This window comes from Gouania willdenowi, unplaced genomic scaffold (genome assembly GCF_900634775.1).
Source record: "Gouania willdenowi unplaced genomic scaffold, fGouWil2.1 scaffold_10_arrow_ctg1, whole genome shotgun sequence".
Classification (NCBI taxonomy): domain Eukaryota; kingdom Metazoa; phylum Chordata; class Actinopteri; order Blenniiformes; family Gobiesocidae; genus Gouania; species Gouania willdenowi.
In genome coordinates this window covers 264,493-281,472 of record NW_021144857.1, presented here as the reverse complement: position 1 = coordinate 281,472, position 16,980 = coordinate 264,493, and the positions used below count along the sequence as shown (strand labels likewise).

The 16,980-nt window shown below is 37.0% G+C and overlaps 2 long non-coding RNA genes and 1 other non-coding gene across 3 annotated transcripts in view; 1 reads left to right on the top strand and 2 right to left on the bottom strand.

Annotated features, from left to right (window-relative positions):
• The window catches only part of LOC114458373 (uncharacterized), a 159,042-nt gene that overhangs the window by 10,969 nt on the left and 131,093 nt on the right, over positions 1–16,980 (bottom strand). The window lies entirely within an intron of this gene.
• trnat-ugu (transfer RNA threonine (anticodon UGU)) lies at positions 2,437–2,509 on the top strand. Its single transcript has one exon. It is a non-coding gene; the product is annotated as a tRNA-Thr (tRNA).
• On the bottom strand, positions 14,274–16,575 carry LOC114458372 (uncharacterized). Its single transcript, XR_003673030.1, has 3 exons — positions 16,553–16,575; positions 14,422–14,699; positions 14,274–14,300 (listed from the first exon to the last, which is right to left on the bottom strand). It is a non-coding gene; the product is annotated as an uncharacterized LOC114458372 (long non-coding RNA).

The window sequence follows — 16,980 nt, the reverse complement described above, 5'->3', positions numbered from 1 at the left end:
AACAGCTTCAGAGGGCGTGTTCATTGAACACTCATTTATTATTAACTTATCAGGTTAGAACTAATGAACTGAACCAAGAGCGTTATCAACAGATAACAACACTCAGAAATTAATATGATTTAGATCATGTTTGAATCCATGTACCCTTCATTCTTTGGTTATTTTGTTTCAAAACCAAATTATTAATTTTTTTAAATTAATTTAAAACCAGAAACAGGAAAACGGAAAAAACAAAATACAGAAAAAAAACGGTGTATTTCTGATTTTTAAATTTTAAAATCATAATAATCCAAATAACAATGGCAACATATTTTATTGTTTTGTTTGTTTGTCTTTTTTAGGTGACGACAGTTGCAAACACTGCAGCTTCTCTGTGAACTTGTAATAGAGAATAAGAACGCTACGTCAACTGTATAAACTATGGAAGTATATCTGTACCATAATTCAATTTAAAATCCATTAACAGAAATAATTTTTCATTTTCAGAATATAGCTGCATTTTTTAACTCATAAATAAAATGAATAATAAATCATCCATTTTCATTTTCTTCTTCCCTTAAACATGACGCTCTGGTGGGAGGAGTCAATGCAGACTGGAGAAGAATTACAAACGGTGGAAAATCAGATGATTTCAGGTCAAAATAATGTGAGCAGCTGATTTTCTGAGGGTGCACAGATCCTAGATGACTAAGATAGTTTATAAATGTGATGACTGGACTACAATAGAGTTACACAGAAGTAGTTTGATATTTGCAACCACTGTTTATTTGTCAAAGGTCACAGATTAATGCAATGAAACTTTATTGTGTGATCATTGGTTTCTAAGAAGGGTTTACAGATGAAAAGCTCTATTATAGCTAAGTGTGTGCTAATATGCTAACTATTGTAATATACAGTTTTTAATAGCAGACATGATATTTACAGTCATAATATATTGTGTTTCTGGGTGTGCAAAGGTTACAGATGTGTCCATATATCCATCCATCCATTTTCATACCCGCTTATTCCTGTTTATCAGGGTCGCGAGGGTCTGCCGGTGCCAATCTCCGACTCTCATAGGGCGCTGGGCGAGGGTACACCCTGGACAGGGCGCCAGTCCATCACAGGGCAACACAGACAGACAACCACTCACTCATTCACTCCTACGGGCAATTTAGAGACTTCAATCAACCTTACAGTCATGTTTTCTGGATTGTGGGAGGAAGCCGGAGTACCCGGAGGAAACCCACGCAGCACAAACTCCACACAGAAAGGACCCAAGTGTCCACCCCAGGGCTTGAACCCAGGACCTTCTTGCTGTGAGGCGGACGTGCTAACCAGTAATCCACCGTGCGCCCTAAGTCCATATATTCATAATAATAAAACTTTATAAATCTTCCCCATGTGACCAAACTATAACACTGCATTTTTATTTTTTCCATTCATTATTAAATAATGATGACATGTATGGTGACCATACGTCTGGTTTTAAAATGTCCTCTTTTGTTTTCACGTGGGTGTCAGGGCTGTGTGGGGATATTTACAAATTCTGGGTTTTTCAGGGACTTTGAACGCATCTCGAGGCATGCGTTAATTTAAAAGATGTACCTCCACAAAAATGTGTTCTATCTGTCACCTGCAGTCATAGATTTTTTATGATATAGATATAGAATCAACTGCACTTTGTAAAAAAGACAAACAAACAAAATGATATCATGTGTTACCATTGTTATTTTGATTTTAAAACCAATCAGAAATAAACCTTTTTTTTGTATTTGGTTTTTATTTTTTTCCTGTTTCTGGTTTTTCTGTTTTCCTGATTCTGGTTTTAAATTAATTATAAAATTACAGGAAAAAAGTGCCATAAAGTAGATGTTTTACGTAATAACTTGCTCCATAGTTAATTATTAGTTATTTTTGCTGTGTCGGCATGTCTTTCATGTAATGTATGACTTTAATTCAATTTGTTGAAAATTATTTCCTAGACAAACAAATGCAGTAATTCTGCATCATGCAGTGATAGACACAACAAACACATATACAGCTGTTATGTTACTGCACAGTATCATATAAGTTAGCTGTTAGCATAATAGCTTCATATTGTAACAGCTCTGCTGATTGTTGGATGTGTCCGTTGTTGATGTTCCTAATTCCTACAGCGTTGGCAGTCAGTGAAGGCAACTTGAGGATGCGTAGTGGAGATGTGTGTTTACAGTCTATGGTGTAGAGAGTTTGTGTCAGAAGTTAACTTTGGATTCATCTTTGTAATTTACCTTTCCATGTTTTATTTGGTGTGGTCACAGCAAACAGTGACTCAGGAATTTTCATGCAGTGAAAACTCCTGAGTCATGATGGTAAACAGCTAGGCAGGCAGTATTGGTTTCACGTTTATGGTGAAGTGCTACACACACACACACACACACACACACACACACACACACACACACACACACAGAGGGCCTCATATCTCAGAGGTTAGAGCACTGGTCTTGTAAACCAGTGGTCGTGAGTTCAATTCTCACTGAGGCCTTCACTCACAGTTGAGTTATGAGGAGAATTGTAGGAAAAACATTTTGGGAAAAGAAAATCCTGTTGATGGAAATCAGAAAAGATCAATGTTATTGATTTAATCTAATTCTATATAATAAATAAATAAATGGGCCTAAATCAAACAATAAATAAACTACACATATAACACAGGACAAGTCAACAACAGCTTTGTTGCCAGGTTGGGTTTAGAGTTTTTGAAGGAGACGATGTAGATACATTTATGACAGTTTATGGTAGAATTAGAATATAATAACAGCTCTATCTGGATGGCTCTGTGACAGCTACACATTGTTGAGAGGAAAAAATAAATAAACAGGAAACTGAAAGGTCTCATTCATAGACTTATTAAAAAGTTTATTTAGTCACTTTAAAGTATTTAAAAAGCTAAATGAGCCTCTGTTTAGATAGTTTTAGTAGCACAGGCTACATACCTGAGCTAACATCAGTAAACTCTACTAAACTTACATTATTAGTTTCATGCTTAAAGATGTTAATTTACAGATTCTCTGTCTGAAAACAGCTGCTGGTTTAAGAGTAAATTAGTGCAGAAAACAACCTTTTGGTTTGTGAAACCATTAAATATTGAGAATCAATCATTTCAGTAAAACAGATGATATTATCAGTTAAACATCTTGTCATAAGTGCAGGTAAATGTAGTATCTATATAGAGCCAGGAGGTGGTGGTAGAGCTACAGTATAGATGTGCTGTTCCACAGGTTGGACCATGTGAATAGATTGTAAACTTTCCATGTGACCAGCAGTGATTAGAACTCAGTGTAGGAGAACCAGCAGAACAACAAGGATGCTTTAACAGCACAGAGTCAGTTAAACTCAGACACAGAGTAGCTCATCTGGAGGACTGGGACCATTCCTGGAGGACTGGGACCATTCCTGGAGGAGGACTGGGACCATTCCTGGTGGACTGGGACCATTCCTGGAGGACTGGTCTGATGTCACCTGGAAAGTGATGGAGGATGTGAGGGCTTGAAGCACTAGAAATAAAATGGGACAGTGTTATTTCTGTGTCCAGTAAATACATTTTGTTAGTTTTGTTTTGTTCTCAGAGGAAAAAACTTCAGGGTTCACTGTTCAGTTACTGTTTATTTTATGCATTAAAAGTGTCATAAATGTATTTACCTCCCTATAGGCTACATGATGGAGCCAGTGCACTACTGATACTATTGGAGTCATTTACAATCTCATTCTTATTTTTTTTTTCCCAAACTGCATTTTAGTCGAGTGATAAAAAGTTACTAAGAGATAATAAACAAATTTACACAAATCAAAAAAGAAACAAACTACAAAGCAAAGCCACTCACTGTCACATTAGCATGTGAAGCACAATACAACAACTTAGACTATACACAATATATCTATAATGACATATCTACAATTACACAAATATAAACATATACACACATAGATTTACACACACATTAAACCTGTACTTTCTTGGTTTCTTTTAAAACACTAAAAACTTAAACATATCTCAATATAAACTGTCAATATAATCTCCTGTATAACAGGAGCAACAAAGACACAAAAAGTGATTTTACCTTTAACTGTAACAACAGATGAATTATATGGTATTTGTCCAAATGTATCACTATGTTCCAATGTTTTTGTTACTTATTCACTCGTTTCACGTGGCTTTTAAAACGCCTCCAGCTGGTTTACCAGGAGATTCTTGACATACATCACAATGCAATGAACTCTGGGTAATTCCCTTACAATACGTCTGTGGAGATGAAACTTACTGAAAAGGAACAAGAAGGGCTGAAAAAGTCAGTGGAAGTTCCCTCACACACTTGATGATGTTCTAATAGGAACAGCCCATCAGCCTTGAATCTCTACTTAATTATGCTTTCAAAAAATATATAGAATGTGAATTAAAACTCAATTTGTCTGATTATTTAATAATTAATATTGAATAATTAATGCATTTGATATGATTTGCCACCTTGTTTTTAATAAATGAAGCAGGTGATTAACTATAGCTGAAGTTAGTGTACTGGTCATGTCCTCCAATTTTCAAGCAGCATAAAAGAAAAATCATGGTTTTATTTTTATTTTTTTAACATTAAAGATCTCGTGTTCATCCGTTCTAGTTTTCTTATAAGTGATGTTAACATCGACCTAATAAATCATAGATGCTCTCTTTGTCTGTCTGTGGGTGTGTATGTGCCTGTGTGTGTGTGTGTGTGTGTGTGTGTGTGTGTGTGTGTGTGTGTGTGTGTGTGTGTGTGTGTGTGTGTGTGTGTGTGTGTGTGTGGCGTCTGTTCAACCTGAAACTTTATCAAAGCTTGTACACACACTAAGTGTGTTCATCTGTAATTTTGGAGTAATGTGATGTTGCAAAACGTTTATTTAATTTTTCCCTCTTGGTATTGAGCGCGGTATGGAGCGTGCTACTTCCTGTTCCAGGTTCATGACGTCACTGTGTCACAGTTTGTCTCTGGTGTGAGAGCGTCGATGTCACTGTGTGTGTTTTCTGATGTGTGTGTGTGTGAGACTGCTCCCACTGAGGAGTGATTATAAAATACAACAGTTTATTAATGTAAAGTTACATTAGGTTAACTGTTATTTATTACAATGTATATTATAATCATGTTTTTTTGGAAAATAAATTATCACTTTTTGTATTGACTTTTATTATAATCATGTTTTTGGAGAATAAACTATATTTGTATTGACATTACTGTATCAGACACTATTACTTACTCAAGTTATTGACTGAGATTGTCTCTCAGATTGTCAAACTGAACTTGTCATGGAAAATTATTGAAAGAAAGAATAAATTCTAAAAAGGATTTTCCCAAGAAAAGAAGCCATTCATCATTAGCTTTGACACACACACACACACATAATAATCACCCCTGCACTAAGAAATGTTAAATAAATATTATTATTTGTATGAATTTATGTCTTTAATCAGATTCTACCTAAACCACCACTTTGGTACAAACTTTATTTATCAATTCATCATGTGCATGTCCCATGGGATTAAATCAGTGAAATCACACACGCTATTTTACTTTGTACCCACGAATATTCCCCTTCATAACACTACAGATTATGTACACATTTTTTTTGTAAATCCAACCTTCAAACACATATTCATTTGGCCATAAATGACAACTCTACTTAAACTCCCACATGAATACATACTTCTGACAGACACTGTACTCGTCAAATCAATTCAATGAATCATAAACAATAAGCACTTTATTAATAGAAAGCTGTATTACTGATATGAAATATGTGATTACAAATTGTAAATTGTTTCAATGAGGTTTGAAGAATATTACAATTTTTTTGTTTGTGTTTTTTATTTTTTTTTTCAAGAAAGGTTACACTTTTTTTTTTTTACATTTTTTTGCTATGAGGGGACCTCGGAGTTTTTAATTTTTCACGTTTGGAACCACTTCATTCAATGATCCACTGGATTGGGAGAGCTACTTTAAAAAATAAAATCAGTACAATTACAAGTAACCTGTTAAAAATGGAATCAATAACTTACTTTATCACTATATTATGTGATAGAGTAAGTGATTACTTTTGGATGACTTCAATATCAAACATGCAAATAATGACACAAAAGGATTCTTATTATTTGATTATTACTATTCTTCTTAAGCGCTTTTTTAGGCGTATGCAGTGATGCACGTATTCTCCGGTCCAGGTTCCTGACATGCCCACCGCACGTAAATCAACCAAAAGGACGTAATCTGTGAATGAAAGAGGTCTGAAGCAAAGGAGGCGGGGCCATGATGTCATTATTTTTGGGGATGTCTAGAAATCACTGAACATGGAGTTTTCCCAACGCTTGTAAATGTTATTGAAATCAGTGAAAATGATGAAGTGCACTTTTTATTTGAAATGCCTTCATTGATAAACAATGTAACAGGTTGATTTGATCAGATTATTGATCAGATTACTGCAGGGTGAGGATTGGACACATTTTTCTGTCTGAGCCACAGTTAAAATCTCTGTTTTTCCCCTCATATTAACACCAGATTAACGTTTGCTTGTGTGGAAAGCCTGATTTTATTTACTTCTTACATTCATCCATTCCATTTCCGTTTTGATTTTGGGCCGTCGGTCCCCGTCGGGGGCTTGCCCTGCCCCCAGGGTCCCACACCATGCAGCTCCTCTGGTGCCTCTCCATGTTGGTAACCAACAATTCCCTCTGGCACCCCGGGCACACGGAAGTCCTCCCTCTCGCTCTCATTCCACCAACGCTTTGGCCTCTACACCCCCATCCTCCCCTTCACCCACCTCCACTCCACCCCCCACTCAAAGGCCATTTACTCTGCATCTTCTTCTATGTCTCGCATAGTTTCCATAAATTATCCACACTGTCTCCTCCCATCCACCACCCTCTCACCCCCCGTACATGTCCGTTCATGAATCACTCTCTCACCTTCTGTTTCCACACTCATTCCACACATCCTACACTCATATCTCACTCTCTCCTCAGCCACTTAATACATATTCTTCTGATGATTGGTCAGACCTGCCTTACTCCAGCAGACCTTCCCACACCCCTCATACCTACACACTAAGTCAATCACTCTCCTTTCATTCCTTTCATTCTAAGTTCACTGTCACCCACACATACTCAGGTCCTTTCTGACACTCCCATTTGTACAAATGCTCCATTCTCTCCCTCACCATACCTTCCATTACTTCCTGTCACCACACAACCTCTCCACATCAGTCCAGTCAAACCCCGCCTCATTCATCATTCTCTTCATATACAGCATCGTTTTCTTCTTCTTCTCACATCCTTCCAACTTATTATTCCACCCTAACACCATTGCTTTCATCAGTCTATCATTTCCCATTTGATCACATGACCCACTCGCTCCAGCACTTGTTTCTCAATCTTCCACCTTATAGCAGCCTTTTAGAATAGATTTGGGGAAATGTTCAAGTTTTCCTAATTTTAGAAGTGAATATTTTTATGCATTGTTTGTAAATACAAATCTATCTCAGCTCTAGGTTTCTCTCTGTCACCAGCCAATAATAAATTACATTTACATCATAAACCCATAAGTAAGGAAAATATTATCAATGGTTGGGATTAATTTTACTTCTAAATGTTTCAAATGTTTGATATTATTTCCTGGTCATTGATTAGTTTTCAGACTCTTAGTGATTAATGGTTTGGTTCATTCATTTGCACTGTTTATTTTCAAAAGGAGAAGGTTCTGCACTTTAAAGTTCATTTCTCCTCACATTCCTGATTAAATTAGGTTTTCATTTTGTCTCATCTATATTTACATTGCAGTTCTCTGCAGAAAACCATCTTACTGAGTGGAGATGAAATTGTTGCAAATGTACAGTCACTGTTTTTTTTTTCTTTTTGCTGTTGTGCTTGAGGGTAACATAGTTGTGGAGTTCTCCACCCTAGCTGAAGAGTATGTCGTGCTTTTCTGACTAATTTATGCACTGCACCTGAGTTACCATAAAAACTTCACCAACACTTGTGACTTCATCCAAAAGTCTTGATGGTCCTGGAAGGTGGGAAGTTAAAATCGAGAGTTTTGAGCCTCAAAAACGATCTTTTGTCAACTGAGTAACTGTGATTTCACTTTAAATCATGAAAGGATAACACACTTGGTTGTACCACACTTACATGCGTGTTTAACATGTTGTTCAACTTGAAGTTGAAATTGTTCCTATTTTAGACCTGTTTGTGGAGTTTATACATGGAAATAATTTATTATTTATTTAAATGTTCATGTGTCATTTGGACTGTTTTATGACCAGAATTCAGTTTCTTGTGTCACTGAACTATTTTTGAATTTTTCATGTATTTCCCTGAAATCACTGAACTTTTGTTTGGTTGTTTAAATGGATCCTCCACTGTTTTTACAAATGTGGCCTAAAACCTTTGAAATGTCCTCATTAGGAGATCTATGTCTAACAAAACACATTATTTTGCACCATATTTGTTTTATTAACTTTTTTTAAGTTTACCATTTTTGAGTCTGTGCGGTGCCATGTTGAAATGACGTCATTAATGACGCAAATCACTAACTGTGGACTGTCTGACATCAAACAGCTTCAGGAGAACAACGTTGTAGATATGAACAATCATCTGTCACAGATTTTTTTTTATTTATTTTTTTACATGCGCACAGACTTTTTTCTCATCCATCAATAATTATTTGAGGTACATCTCTTTAAAATACACCAAAAGGTGAAATTCAAATTTTAAAACAAGCAAAACTTCAGAAATAAATGACTAAAAAGGCCTAAATTCAATGTTAATGTTAGACGAGACACAGGAAAGAGTTTAGACGAGCCTGCAGACACTAACAATGTATAACAATGTAAAATATAGGAAAGCACAGCTGTAGTAGGTGAGGTTGAGTACATAGTGGCATAGTTTATCACACCAGTGGATGCAGTAATAAAAATCACCACTAGATGTCTCAGCCTGTAAAATGCCTTTTTTTTATACATAGTTTGCAAATAGTTGTGGTTATTAAAATTTTATGTAAATTTTTGTACCTATAATACATTATTGCTATTATTATGTATTCACTGGATTATTTATTTGTGGTAAAAATATTGATGTTATATTTGATTTTTATTATTTCTCATTTTTAAGCATCTATATTTTGTAACATGTTGAGTTATACATTAAAGACAATGATAAAAACAGATCTATTAATTTTTTTGGTTAGGTATATCTCATTTGGGGTGGAGGGGGGGGGGGCGCCAAAGAAAATCTTGCCTTGGGCTCCACATTGGGTAGAGCCGACTCTGCACATACTACTATTTAAACTGGACTTCTAACTGGTTAACATTTTTTGCTACATGAATGTCTTTCCTAGGTTAATGCTAATGCTACATCTATCTATAAATACAAGGAATCCTGTGGTTCAGGGACAGACAGAGCTGAGACTTTCAACATGGCTGCTGCTTGGTTCAAGGATATGCAACATCAGATTTGTTTGGACTGCAATGACACCATTCATAAATTATTTCTTAAATACAGCTTTGCAGATTAACTCAATGTTCAGAAAATTGTAGATAATGTCACAGGTTCCTCAAATAAAGCAAGTTACTTTGCTGATGATGATGTCATAGCTTCTCTCAGAGTCTCAAGCCCGGATAAAGGAGGAGGGTTGGACCTTTTAGCTAGCAATTCCACCTCACATAAGAAACTTTTAATTAAATCTGATATTTTAACATTTAACAATACATGACTAAATGTATTTATGTAATGTGGGTCTAAATCATCAAAGTCATGAAATAATTAGATAACAAACAGTGAGGTCTTTGACCTGCGTTCTGTGAAGTTTTGTGCGATAACACGTGTTAATAAATTGGTGATATACAAATAAAGATTGATTGATTAGGGAAGTTATATTGAGATTTAATGGCTTCTTTCAATGGCAAAATGGAGAAAATAAAAATCAAGAATCAACAAGAGAAAGTTCATTTTTAGTTCTACCTTTGTCTCTCTCTCTCTCTCTCTGCAGATGTATGCTAGCCTATATTACAGTGATAAATATATACATACATCTTATGGCCACTGCACTTGTTAATGTTAATGCTAGGTAAATGCTATTGATAGGTTAAAGCTAATGCTAGGTTGATGCTATTGTTAGGCTAATGTTAATGCTAGGCTAACGCTAATGTTAGCCCAATGCTAGGCTAATTCTAATGCTATGGTCCTTGAGCCTTGGCTCCTTGAGGCTTTCTCGGGTGTGTGTGTGGGGGTAGTGGCTGCTTCTGGACCTAAGATCTCTAGGGCGTCAGGAGGGGCTTCTCGCTCATGAGGGGGGTGGCCTGGAGCTTGGCTCCCGTTGTTGCTGCTGGTCTGGCTGCACCTATGAGCCCGGGGCGGAGCCTGGGTTCGCAGAAGCAGTTCTTCCAAAAACATTGGTCATGGATGCACTGGCCTAGGGCTGTGGGATAAACTCGTACTGGGCTTAATCTTAGACACATTGGTCCCAAATACCTGTTTTAGGTAAAAGCCTGAAAAGCGCTACTTCCGGTTCCGGGTTTATAACGTCACTGTGTCGCATGTTTGTTTGGGTTCAAAGAAGAAAAAAAAAGTTCAATATTAACAACGTTTTTCTACCGCTAAAAGTCATTTAAGTTAATATTTCATAGTTATTTAATATTATTCCTGTGATTCCATACTTCCTTTAAATCGTCACTAAGACGTCACTTCCTCTTCCGTCTCCATGACTGTGGGTGGCGGCTTTGCTGACGGCCATTAGCCAATCATATCACAAACATTCTGCTTCTTCATACAGAGGAATGTAACGTTTTTGTGAGCGGAAGGGTCCACAACACGGCTCCACTACGATTATTGTTTGTTCTGTGCAAGGGTGAGTGTTTCTTCTTTTATTATTCTATGTGTTAAGATGCAAGCAGCTACAATGTAAACACACACACACACGGCTGATGCGCGTGCGTGCACTACACCAGGATATACATGCTGAATTTGCGACTTTGGCGTTGCAAAACGTTTATTTTTTGTGGTACTTCCTTGTCTCTTTTTTTTTTTTAAATTTCTCAACAACCTGGACGGATTACATGCATGACGTGCGTGTGAGAGATAATGCACGGAGATGGAGGTAGACAGGCACATACACCACGCACACACACACAAACACAGTATTTATAATAAAAATAAACTAAATGAGTAAAAGAAAACCAAAAAAACTATACAATATTCATACAAAAAGTACACAAAACAAGAAAAGAAATGCACAAAAATATACAAAAAGGCTCCAAAAAAAATACAAAAATAATAATAAAAATACACCAAACAACAACAAATATGAAAATGACTCAAAACACACAAAAATAAATATTTATACACAAAATGACAACAGAAATACATAAAACTACACCAAAAAAGATACAAAAATACAAAAAATATAATAAATAATATAAATAATAAATAATAAAGACAGATACAAAAATACACATGACTCCAAAAAACATACATTACAGAAAAATACACCAAACAAAAAAAAAATATAAAAATGAGTGAAAAAAACAAACACATTTATCATGTTCATGTCCCATAGAATTAAACCAGGTAAATCTCACTCACACTATTTTACTTTGCACCTGCAAATATACCCCTTTATAACACTACAGAGTACAGAGTATGTACACCTATTTGTACATTCAACCTTCAAAACACATACTCATTTGTCCATAATTGACAACTCTACTTAAGCTCCTCCCACTATGTGAATGCATACTTGCAACGGGCACTGCACTAGTTCATTTATTTGCGATTTAAAAAAAAAGACCATTGACAGCATGTGCAGAAAAGGCAAAAAAAGAGCAACTGTTCCATGAATGTCTGGCCCACAAACCATAGCCTTCCAACATTATGGCCCACAGCAAGATGTAGTTGAATAGCCCTGCACTACATACTGCACACCAGTGTGCTGTCTACTCACACACTCAATAAGGCTAACTGAGTTCATACATATTTAATTATGAATTATTATTTTTTATTTCAAAGCATTGTTTTCCTTTGTTACTATCTCTTCTTATTGTCAGTCACACTTTACACTTTTTCACCTTTTTGCACAACATCATATTTCCAACTGCACACAGGTGTCTTTTTTTTTTTTCATTGTCAATGATTATAAATGTTCCTCATTGTGGGATTAATTATTTTATATCTTATAGTCTGTACTGTACAGACTTTATTGAGTTTGAATCCCCCTCCACCAAAAAAACTAATGTTTTTACTGGTGGTTTATACTGAGATAAATGAAACTGTTGTGAAATGTTTATTCATATTGTGTTATTCTGTTCATCTGTACATTTGACTGCAAGTCAATACATTAATGAACAGCTGTGTGATGTGGTGTTTTCCCACAAATTAGGACACGAGTCACTTTTATTTCACAGTTATAGTTTTTATTTCATAAATCTTTAAAAGTAACACTGTAAACAACAGATGTAAAGTGTGATCTGATCATATTTGATAGTCCACTGCTTCACTTCATTGTTTCTAATAAACAATTGCCGCCTAATTTTAACTGACTTAACACTTTGTTTTTTACTCATATATAAAACGTGTTTGTTTCATCATTTTTATCATTTATTGAACTCTGCAGGAATCAACCTGCTGTCCACGTGATTGGTGCACATTTGTCTCCACATCAGCAACTTCTGACTGTACTTCAGAATTTTACATAAAAATATCATTTTTTTTTTTCAGGTTAGTTCACTCCACCAGCTTTCACAGTCATTACAAATCTCCAAACATAAACAAAATAAGTAAATTGTTATAAGATTTACAGTATGTTGGCCTCACTGGAGTCAGACTTCAGGATCTGAAGAGAAAAAACACATTTCACACATTTCCTGAACCAGGGATACAGAAACACATAGATCACAGGGTTAAGCAGAGAGTTGAAGAAAAACAGACAAATAACAAAGATGTAAGATGATGGATTTTTCTCTTCAAACCCTGTTGTAAGTAAAACAATGTAAAATGGAGTTAAACACATTTCAGCTCTGACCTGTTAACCTTCAGTGAACCATAAAGTTGTGCTGCTGTAACATGAGAGCGCATGGTCTGGGCCTGAGACACAGCCACCATAAACACTCTCACATACAGAACCACTATGATGCTGACTGGAATGAAGAAAGAGAAAATTAGATCAATAACTCCACCAAGAATGTTTGTGTGATTAATGCACATTAGTTTCCTCTGAAACAATAACATGCCACTGTAAAATATCCCCAAGTTAGTTTTAACTTTAATAATGATAAACAGTTTTGACTTCAAAATATCAAATACAATGTAATTTTCTAGAAACAAACCATCAGCAGGTGTTTTCTTTTCATTCATGGCTAAAGTAAACAGAACTCTAAAAACATTCATCACACATCACCACAGTTTTACAGTGACTGTTTTAAATCCCAGCAGCACATTGTCCCTGACTTTTCCTCTTTACAGTATTTTGGCCTCACTGGAGCCAGACTTCAGGATCTGAAGAGAAAAAACGCATTTCACACATTTCCTGAACCAGGGATACAGAAACACATAGATCACAGGGTTAAGCAGAGAGTTGAAGAAAAACAGACCTGTAACAAAAATATAAGATGATAAATTTTTTACTCCAAACCCTGATGTAAGTACAACAAGGTAAAATGGAGTTAAACACATTAGAAACACAACAACCACTACACCCAGAGCTCTAGCAGCTTTCAGCTCTGACCTGTTAACCTTCTGTGAACTCTGAAGTGTCACCACTGTAACATGAGAGCGCATGGCCTGGGCCTGAGACACAGCCACTATAAACACTCTCACATACAGGACCACTATGATGCTGACTGGAATGATGAAAGAGAAAATTAGATCCATAACTCCAGCATGAGGAGGTAAATAAACTGTACACCCTCCAGCACAGTAATCAAACCCACCTGGATATTCAATATTATCTTTGAACAACACAGTATGAAAGATTGTAGAACCAGCCCAACATAGGACAATGCATATCTTTGCTCTGTTTTTAGTGACTTTAGTTTGATAGTGCATTGGATCACAAACAGCCACATAACGATCAACTGATATCAACACAACAGTTCCTATTGAAGCAGCGGTGGCAATATAACCTAAAACAGAATGGAAAACACACAAGCCTGCACCTAAAAACCAGCAGCCATTGATAAGGAAAATCATAAAAACCCAGACGAACCCGACAGAGAAATCTGACACAGCCAGAGAGAGGAGCAGGAAGTTGGTGGGAGTGTGCAGCTTCCTGGAGGAGATAGAGAGAAACACACTGATATCATTATATGATACAACAATTATCATCAAAGCAGAAAACATCAGGAGTCTAACAACATAACAAGTCATAAAACAACAGAACATGTCAATACCTGAAGTGTGAGATGGAGATGATGACCAGCAGGTTGAGAGTCACAGTGAGCACAGAGATGGAGGACAGGATGATGTGAAGGAGCACAGACACTGAGTGAGAACGCACGATCCTCCTGCATGAAGAGTTTCCCAGGTGTGGATAGCAGAGCTCAGCTTCATCAGGTGTGCTCATAGTGAGGAGAAGAAGATGATGAGCTCTGCATCGTTCTGCCTCAGCCTCTCTGATGAACAACTGATATATTATTCCTGCTCCAACACAGGGATGTGGAGGCTGGACCTCCCTCAGAGACCTCCTGCTCTACACATTACGTAATGCTGAAATAACTTTATTTAAATTAGTTCCCTGTGGAAGCATCAGACGCATCACTTTAACTCTTTTCTCCAAACATGTGGAGCAGACATTTTTTTTTTTGCTTTATTGAAAACTAAAACATCTGAACATTGGTTTCCTTCTATTAAAAAATAAATAAATAACATTTGATGGCAACATTATTATTTTGCTATCTGGCTCACAGTTGAATGTTTTGCTGACTGTATTTTGTATCTCCTCCCCCCCCGTCAGTCACACAGACGTAACTTCCTCCTCCTCCCAGCACGCAGAGATGACCCGTTTGGCCCGGTTAGTTGATGGTTTTATCTCACGATGGCAACATTATCAATAACCTACTCAGGTCCACTCATGTTCTGTGTTAGTATGTGGTGCTGTGAGCTGCTGGACACTTCACAATATCACTTCATAGCGCCATAATCTCCCCCGTCCCTGCTTCTTCCTCCTTAGCTAATGGTAATATTAGTGGCTAATCTATCATCTAAAGGTGCACTGCTGCCACCTTCAGGGCACCAGTTGGTAACTACATAACACTACAGCTTAGATATTTATGAAGGACCTCTGCCAGGGTGTGTTTTCGTAATCTCTGTGAAAAAAATGTAATTGACATATTACGTGAATGGCACTGAGCGTTTGGATTTGAAATGACGTAATATTACGTGAATGGCACTGGAAGATTTAATGCTCGGTAAATGTTATTGCTAGGTTTAAGCTAATGCTGGGCTAATGCTATTGTTAGGCTAATGCTAATGCAAGGTTCTTGTTAACGCTAGGCTAATGCTACTTCGCCTAGTAGAGACTGTCAGTTGGTTTCACACAGGACGTGTGGCCTGGGGCTCCTTGGCTCCTGATGTTGCTACCGGCCTGGCTGCACCTTCGAGTCCAGGGCGGAGCCTGGGTTCGCAGAGGCGGTTCTTGCACAAACATTGGTCATGGATGCACTGGCCTTGGGAAGTGGGATAAACTCGTACTGGGCTAAACTGGAGACACGTTGATTCCAAATACCAGTTTTAGGGATAACCACTCACCCCTTCCCTCTGTTCACAGCCACCACCAATATACTTAAGCTGAGTGATGTGTCACCACCTTACATTTCTCCACATTTGTCACCAGACTGGCTGAACTGCTTACACAACACAACTAGCACAATACGCACAACTATAGCATCACATCTCACTCTCACCTTAAAACAGTCGACTCTTCGCCACCCCTTCCATTTCCTACCCTTACTCCCTCTTCCCTGTTCCCTTTCCCCTCACCAAGGTGTAACACTGCCCTCACTTTTTATATTCTCCCTTTAATGTCTCTTACCCTTCCTTAGGGAGTGTTGCTGATGGTCACATTTAAGCAATAAAATGAACCAACATATCTATAAAGCAAGGAATCTGTATGAGTGTCTGTGGCTCAAATATCTCTGCAGTTCAGGGAGAAACAGAGTTGAGACTTTCAACATGGCTGCTGCTTGGTTCAAGGGTGTGCAATTATGGATTTGCAATAACGGATTTGTAATGTCAGATTTGCCAGGTTGCCAACCGTAAAACTACACAGAAGAAGAAGTATGTGTGTGTGTGTGTGTGTGCATAATTTGTCGCAGGTTGAGAGATACAAAAAAAAGAAAAAAGAGAGAGACACGGAAGTACCATCTCTGTGGATCAGCTTCTAAAACTACCAATTTAGATGGTTCCTGATGATAATAGTGGTGAAGTTAGGCAAAAATGACAGCAGACAAATTCATCAAGTCTCAAAAAAACTAAATTTTCATTCCCCATTCCTTCTTCAACACAGGGATGTGGAGGCCTGACCTGAGGACTGGACCTCCCTCAGACACCACCTGCTCTACACATTACGCAACTTTGGGACTTTCTCTCGTATTTGTATGGTATATTGAAACAGAGCCGTTTTTTCCACCAGATCATGAAAGACAATCAGTAAAAAATAATCTGGATGAAATAACCCACACTAATCCTGTTCCTTTAATTTTAGAGGGGTTATTTATCTTCAGAATGACTAGTTTAAACCTACTTGAAAATCCAAATGCTGAGGGACCCAAGATGGTTCCACTCATACAAGTAAAAATATGCAATGTATGAATATATATCGCTTTTACTTTCAACACTTTCATCAATCTTTTCATCTACTTCAGATTAAACTATATATTTAAGTTTTTGTCATTTAAAGGTGCGTTCACACCGACAGACCCTAGAGTGGGTAAAATATTCTAGGATTAAGG